This window comes from Triticum aestivum, chromosome 7A (genome assembly GCF_018294505.1).
Source record: "Triticum aestivum cultivar Chinese Spring chromosome 7A, IWGSC CS RefSeq v2.1, whole genome shotgun sequence".
NCBI classification, from domain to species: domain Eukaryota; kingdom Viridiplantae; phylum Streptophyta; class Magnoliopsida; order Poales; family Poaceae; genus Triticum; species Triticum aestivum.
In genome coordinates, this window is record NC_057812.1 from 173,598,037 (window position 1) to 173,605,145 (window position 7,109).

A 7,109-nucleotide genomic window follows, 5' to 3' on the forward strand; every position below is an offset into this window, starting at 1 on the left:
AATTAAGAAGAATTACATTGAAATTATGCCAAGTAGCATTCCACATCAAAAATTCTGTTTTTATCATTTACCTACTCGAGGACAAGCAGGAATTAAGCTTGGGGATGCTTGATACGTCTCCAACGTATCTATTATTTTTGATTGCTCCATGCTATATTATCTTCTGTTTTGGACATTATTGGGCTTTATTATCCACTTTTATATTATTTTTAGGACTAACCTATTAACCGGAGGCCCAGCCCAGAATTGTTATTTTTTTGCCTATTTTAGGGTTTCGAATAAAAGGAATATCAAAAGGAGTCCAAACGGAATGAAACCTTCGGGAACGTGATTTTTAGAACGAACAAGATCCAGGAGACTTGGACCCTACGTCAAGCAACCAACAGGGAGGCCACGAGGTAGGGGGGCGCGCCTACCCCCAGGCGCACCCTCCACCCTTGTGGGCCCCTTATTGCTCCACCGACGTACTTCTTCCTCCTATATATACCTACGTACCCCCAAACGATCAGAGACGGAGCGAAAACCCTAATTCCACCATCGTAACTTCCTGTATCCATGAGATCCCATCTTGGGGCCTGTTCTGGAGCTCCGCCGGAGGGGGCATCGATCACGGAGGGCTTCTACATCAACACCATAGCCTCTCCGATGAAGTGTGAGTAGTTTACCTCAGACCTTCGGGTCCATAGTTATTAGCTAGATGGCTTCTTCTCTCTTTTTGGATCTCAATACAAAGTTCTCCCCCTCTCTTGTGGAGATCTATTGATGTAATCTTCTTTTGCGGTGGGTTTGTTGAGACCAATGAATTGTGGGTTTATGATCAAGTTTATCTATGAACAATATTTGAATCTTCTTTGAATTCTTTTATGTATGATTGGTTATCTTTGCAAGTATCTTCGTATTATCAGTTTGGTTTGGCCTACTAGATTGATCTTTCTTGTAATGGGAGAAGTGCTTGGCTTTGGGTTCAATCTTGCAGTGTCCTTTCCCAGTGACAGTAGGGGCAGCAAGGCACGTATTGTATTGTTGCCATCGAGGATAACTAGATGGGATTTTCATCATATTACATGAGTTTATCCCTCTACATCATGTCATCTTAAGGTGTTACTCTGTTCTTATGCACTTAATACTCTAGATGCATGCTGGATAGCGGTCGATGTGTGGAGTAATAGTAGTAGATGCATGCAGAAGTCGGTCTACTTGTCTCGGACGTGATGCCTATATACATGATCATACCTATATATTCTCATAACTATGCTCAATTCTGTCAATTGCTCAACAATAATTTGTTCACCCATCGTAAAATACCTATGCTCTTGAGAGAAGCCACTAGTGAAACCTATGGCCCCCGGGTCCATCTTCATCATATTAAATCTTCCAATACTTTGCTTTTATTTTACTTTGCATCTTTATCATGAAAATACCAAAAATATTATCTTATCATATCTATCAGATCTCACTCTCGTAAGTGATCGTGTAGGGATTGACAACCCCTTATCGCATTGGTTGCGAGGATTTATTTGTTTTGTGTAGGTGCGAGGGACTGGCGTGTAGCCTCCTACTGGATTGATACCTTGGTTCTCAAAACTGAGGGAAATACTTACGCTACTTTGCGGCACCACCCTTTCCTCTTCAAGGGAAAACCAACGCAAGTGCTCAAGAGGTAGCAGAAGACCTCAAATTCTGAGGATGAGGATCATGTGGCTGTTGAGGAAGAAGTCAGCTCCAAGAAAAAGGTGCTGAAGAAAGAGTATGGCACAGTTGCATCAACTATGCCTGGATTGCACAAAAAGGCCCCTGCCAAGAGGGTGCCAACCTTAAAAGTTAGAGCCTCAACTGCTGAAACCTCCAAGCCATCTGGAGAGGCTGCTGGAGAAGGAAAGAAAAGAAAAGAAAGGGTCAAGAAGACCACTGCCAGAGTACTTGGTAGATCCTCCATTATGAGAGATTCAGAAGAAGAGGAGGAGGAAGAGGATGCTACACCAGCTCCTAAGGCTCAGAAGCTTATGGGAGATGCAATCAAGTCACGGGCTGCTCCATCTAAGCCCAAGTCTGTTCCCAAGGTTGCTGCTCAAAAACCCCCCAAACCCAAGAGGAACACCAGGAGTATACCTACTGAGAAGAACAAGGCCCCAGTGCCTGAAGCTGAAGAAGAAGATGATGATTCTCTTGTCTTGAGGAAGTTGAAGCCCAAAATTCCTGACCACAATGATGCTCACCCAGTCGCTGAGGACATGCACATCAGGAAAGATGCAGGATTGAGGTTGTGTAGACAGTCTGATCCCTATGCTGTTAGGAGGAGGACTGCAGTTGACTACAAGTTCCATACAAAGGAACAACAAGATATCTATGAGACCATTCTGCTTGACAAGAAACCCATAGTGTGTGACATGAAATGGGTGGATTGGGAGTTCATCCGGGAAAATGAAGATCACTTCCCTTGAGTGTATGACAGCTTTAAGGCTTGTGGAGTAGATGAATTCGTTGGACAAAAGTTCACCAAATGGAATGATGATTTGATCATGCAGTTCTACTCCACTGCCCACTTCTATCCAGATGGGAGGATAGTTTGGATGTCTGAGGGTACTAGGTACCAGTCCACAGTTGATGAATGGGCCAAGCTAATCAATGCCCCAAAGGAACATGAAGATGACTTGGATGTGTATGCCACCAAGAAGAAAGACTACAACTCAATGGCAAACATGTATAAGGAGATCCCTGATAAGGCTTTAGAAACTCATAAGTTTGGATCTGTAGACTATCTGTTGCCTGGTCTGCCTACCATTAACTGGATCTTAAGGAACACATTGCTACCCAAGTCAGGAGATCACAAGATGATCCGAGGACACTCCATCCACATGCTGCAAATTTTTTATGTCCCCCAGAAGTTCAAAGTTATGAGCTTGATTGTAGAAACGATCAAAAGGACTGCTGCTGATCAAAAGAGGAGTTGTGGATATGCTCCACACATTCAGGAGCTCATCAACTCTAAAATGGGCACAGGGACTTACTTGCTGGACAAGGAGCATCTACCTCTATATCCTGAGTTTGAAGACAACACTGTTGTGATGAATGAGGAAGAACCATCATCAGCTCAAGTCCAGGAGAAGAGATCCAAGGAAAAGGCTAAGAAAGCTTCCCAGATGCCAAGTGTTGAAGAGGCATCTCGAGTCTTCCCGAAGAGCAAGCAAGATTAGTTAGGCTATCTAATTCAAGCTACACTAAGGATTGAGAAGGGCTTGGCCACCCTGACTCAGAATCAGGAGAGCCTGGAGAGGATTGTGGAAACAAAATTCTATGATCTTGATCTGAAGGTGACTGAGATTCAGACTGCAGTTAAGCAGCTTCAGGAGGAAGCAGAGGAGAGGAGAGGAAAAGCAACCACTGATGCTTTTAAGCGTGTGCCACGAGGTCCAAGGTCTGCTGCAGTGCCAGTTTCAGATGCAAGAGTTTCAGTGTCAACACCAGCAGCTACAGCTCCAGTGCCACCTCCAGCACCCACTCCATCAACTCCAATTACTTCATCAGAAGCCTTCGTCCTTGGAGTTCTACCTACACCACCTATCGAAGACCAAGCCTGAGAGATGTATAACACTATGCATTTTCAAACTTTTTGGTAACTTGTTGCCAAAGGGGGAGAAATATGTATAGATCATAGGCTTCGAGAGAGTTTTTTATCTCTCTTGCTATTTTGGTTGAACTACTTTGTTGTGTGCTTGTGTGAGATACTTTATGTACTCGTGAGATACTTATATGATCATGTGGTTGATCATATGCTACCTTAATGTTTGGTTGAATGATGCTATCCTTTATATTCCATATATGATCATTCACTTGCTTGGTGATGAGTGCATGCTTTTAATTTCTATCATTTTGAGCGCTCCACCAAGATGTATGTGACATGGAAGAGTAACCCATGATCCTAATCGATTGTGCATTTGCATTCAAAATCAAATTTTAAATAATGCACAAATTTAGGGGGAGCTCTTGCTTATCACATACTTCTCAAAGCGACGATGTTTTTCAATCTTATAATCATTTGTCGAAGCTTTGATCTATGTGTTGTCATCAATTACCAAAACAGGGAGATTGAAAGTGCAACTATCCCTGGGTGGTTTTGGTAATTCCTAACAACATATAGCTCATTGAGCTAATGCTACTTGAAGATAAATATTTCAGGAAAAGCTCAATGATTGGCATGGCATGGATTAGAAAGTGGACCCCTCAAAATGCTAAGGACAAAAGGATTGGCTCAAGCTCAAAGCACAAGACTCTACATTTCATTTTTAGTGATCCAAGATCACATTGAGTTCATAGGAAAAGCCAATACTATTAAGAGGGGATGAGGTGTTGCTTAATGAGGTTCTTGCTCAAAGTGCTTAGTGATATGCTTCACAACCCTCAACCACTTTATCATATCCAAATATATCCCAAACCAAAAGTCAAACTCGGCCCCACCGATTTGATCTATCCGGCGCCACCGAGTTCACTTGACATAGCCACTGCCACAAACCCTAGTCTTTTCGGTCCCACCGATAGGGATCTCGGTCTGATCGAGATGGGATTGTAATCTCTTTGTTTCCCTTCGTAACATTTCGGTCCAACCGAGATGAGCGATCGGTCCCACCGAGATTGCAATGCAAACTCTGTGTTTCCCTTTCGTGACGTTTCGGTCCTACCGAGAGAGTGAATCGGTCCCACCGAGATTGCCTGACCAACTCTCTGGTTAGTCTATTACCAAAATAGGTCTCACCGAGTTTGTGTAATCAGTCTCACCGAGATTATGTTATGCCCTAACCCTAATGATATTGGTCCCACCGAGTTGACATGTCGGTCCCACCGAAAACCCTAACGGTCACATTATGAACTAAATCGATCTGATCGAGTTGTATGATTTGGTCCCACCGAGTTTAGTGATTTATGTGTAACGGTTAGATTTTCTGTGGAGGCTATATATACCCCTCCACCCACTCTTCATTCGTGGAGAGAGCCATTAGAACATGCCTACACTTCCAACATACATTTTTTGAGAGTGAACCACCTACACTTGTGCTGAGGTCAAGATACTTCATTCCAACCACATAAATCTTAGGCTATGTTTGATAGCAAAGATTATAAAAACCAAAGTATCAAAAAACTACAGTAATATAGTCGGTAGGTACCCAATACCACAGTTTTGACATAACAGAGTATTTTTGAAGTATTTAGAATACAGTGGATGTGTTTGACAAGAGTGCATGCATCGACGTAATATTAACTAGCTAGCTGTTTGAACCAGTTGCAGACGATGCGTTGCTAGTTACAAACTGATGAAGGGCGCACAGAGCACCGGCGTGCACAAACTTGTACAACCATGCACTAACTGAGCCGAACGGCCAAGCTAAATGCAATGCACAAGCTCTTAGTGTACATTTACCAAAGTACACCGACAACACCGTGTCACACCTCGCGGCGGAGCTGCGTGTTGACGGGAGTGGCTGCGGCTTGGTTTTCTTTCGCGTCTTGGAGCACCAGGAGCTAAAGCTCGGCAAGACAGCAGTGCCGCCAGCGCACCACACGGCGAAGCGCTGGTGAACTGAACGGCTTGGCCTTCATCTGCGTCGCCGTCGAGGTAGTTGTGCTGTTGAAAGATACAAGTCTAGCAGCCTACTCCTTCCCATCGACTACGGTACTCTACTCTGTATGCACCACATTGTACTGCCTATCCTTGATTTGTTCATGGGCGCCCGGTCAAGACGAGCTCCACGGACAACAGGGCATCCACGGTGGCTTGGGAGCGATCGAAGATAACGATGGGCTTGTTCTTTTCGCGTGCTCTGTTTTTTTAAAAGAGGTCTGGAGTTCTTTTTTTACGCAGAGAAAGTACCGCAGTATTGGAAAAACTGTAGTATTAATACCACATTTTTGAGTGGTTGTTAAACAACTCAAAGTAATTAAAACCATGATAATCCTAAAAACTGTAGTATTTTTAAAATACTTAGAAAATATTGAGCTATCAAACAGGGCCTTATTGGTTATAATCCACTATGGAATCACAAACTGTGGCTAGCCTAGTTGGTAGGGCTGTTGGACGTGCGGTGCCTGAAGGTCAATTGTTCAATTCCTAGTTTACACATGATTTTCTTGTTATTTTATTACTAGCTTTTTGCTAAAGACTGGCGCACCTAAAAAAATCGAACGAGGCCTCGATTCCAGGTTTTAGTCGGACCAGCGGTCTAGTATGGTTTTTAAAACCATGTTCAAAAGTGAAATTGTTTGTTGTTGGTCTTCCACTCCTTCGTGAGTACCGGCGTTAAATTGTTAATTTGACATGATCATTTTAAAATGTACATTTGCATTGATGGTCATCAAGTCATCCAAAAAACCGCGTAAAAGTATGGTTAATATGATATTTACTGCAACCATATCGAAATAGTTCTGTACAAGTATTTAGTACCAAACTGTATTGTTTTTGTACCATATTGCCCAAAGAATGAAAACTTTATTTACCTATATAAAAATTTATTTATATAAAAAACATTTTGGCACGTGGGCTCTATGTGTGAAGGTATTCGTGATCTCTGTATATAGTTGATTTTAGTATTTCTATTTCCCCATATAATATAACTTGTAACACTATGATCAACTCATGATTATGTGTTACTAATCGTAAAGTTCGTAACATATACCACCAACACATACTTATATGTTACTATGTGAAAACATATGTAACACAATGATACTAATGAAGGAAATATGCCCTAGAGGCAATACTAATGTTATTATTTTATTTCCTTATATCATGATAAATGTTTATTATTCATGCTAGAATTGTATTATCCGGAAACATAATACTTGTGTGAATACATAGACAAACCAAACGTCACTAGTATGCCTCTACTTGACTAGCTCGTTAATCGAAGATGGTTATGTTTCCTAACCATAGACATGTGTTGTCATTTGATTAATGCACTACTAGGAAAAGGCCTACTAATGGCGCACCTAATTTGGCCATTAATGGCGCATTAGTGGTGCGCCATTAGTGCCACGCCATTAGTATATTTTACTAATGGCGCACCACTGGTGCGCCATTAGTATCTGGTATACTAATGGTGCACCTCGGATGCGCCATT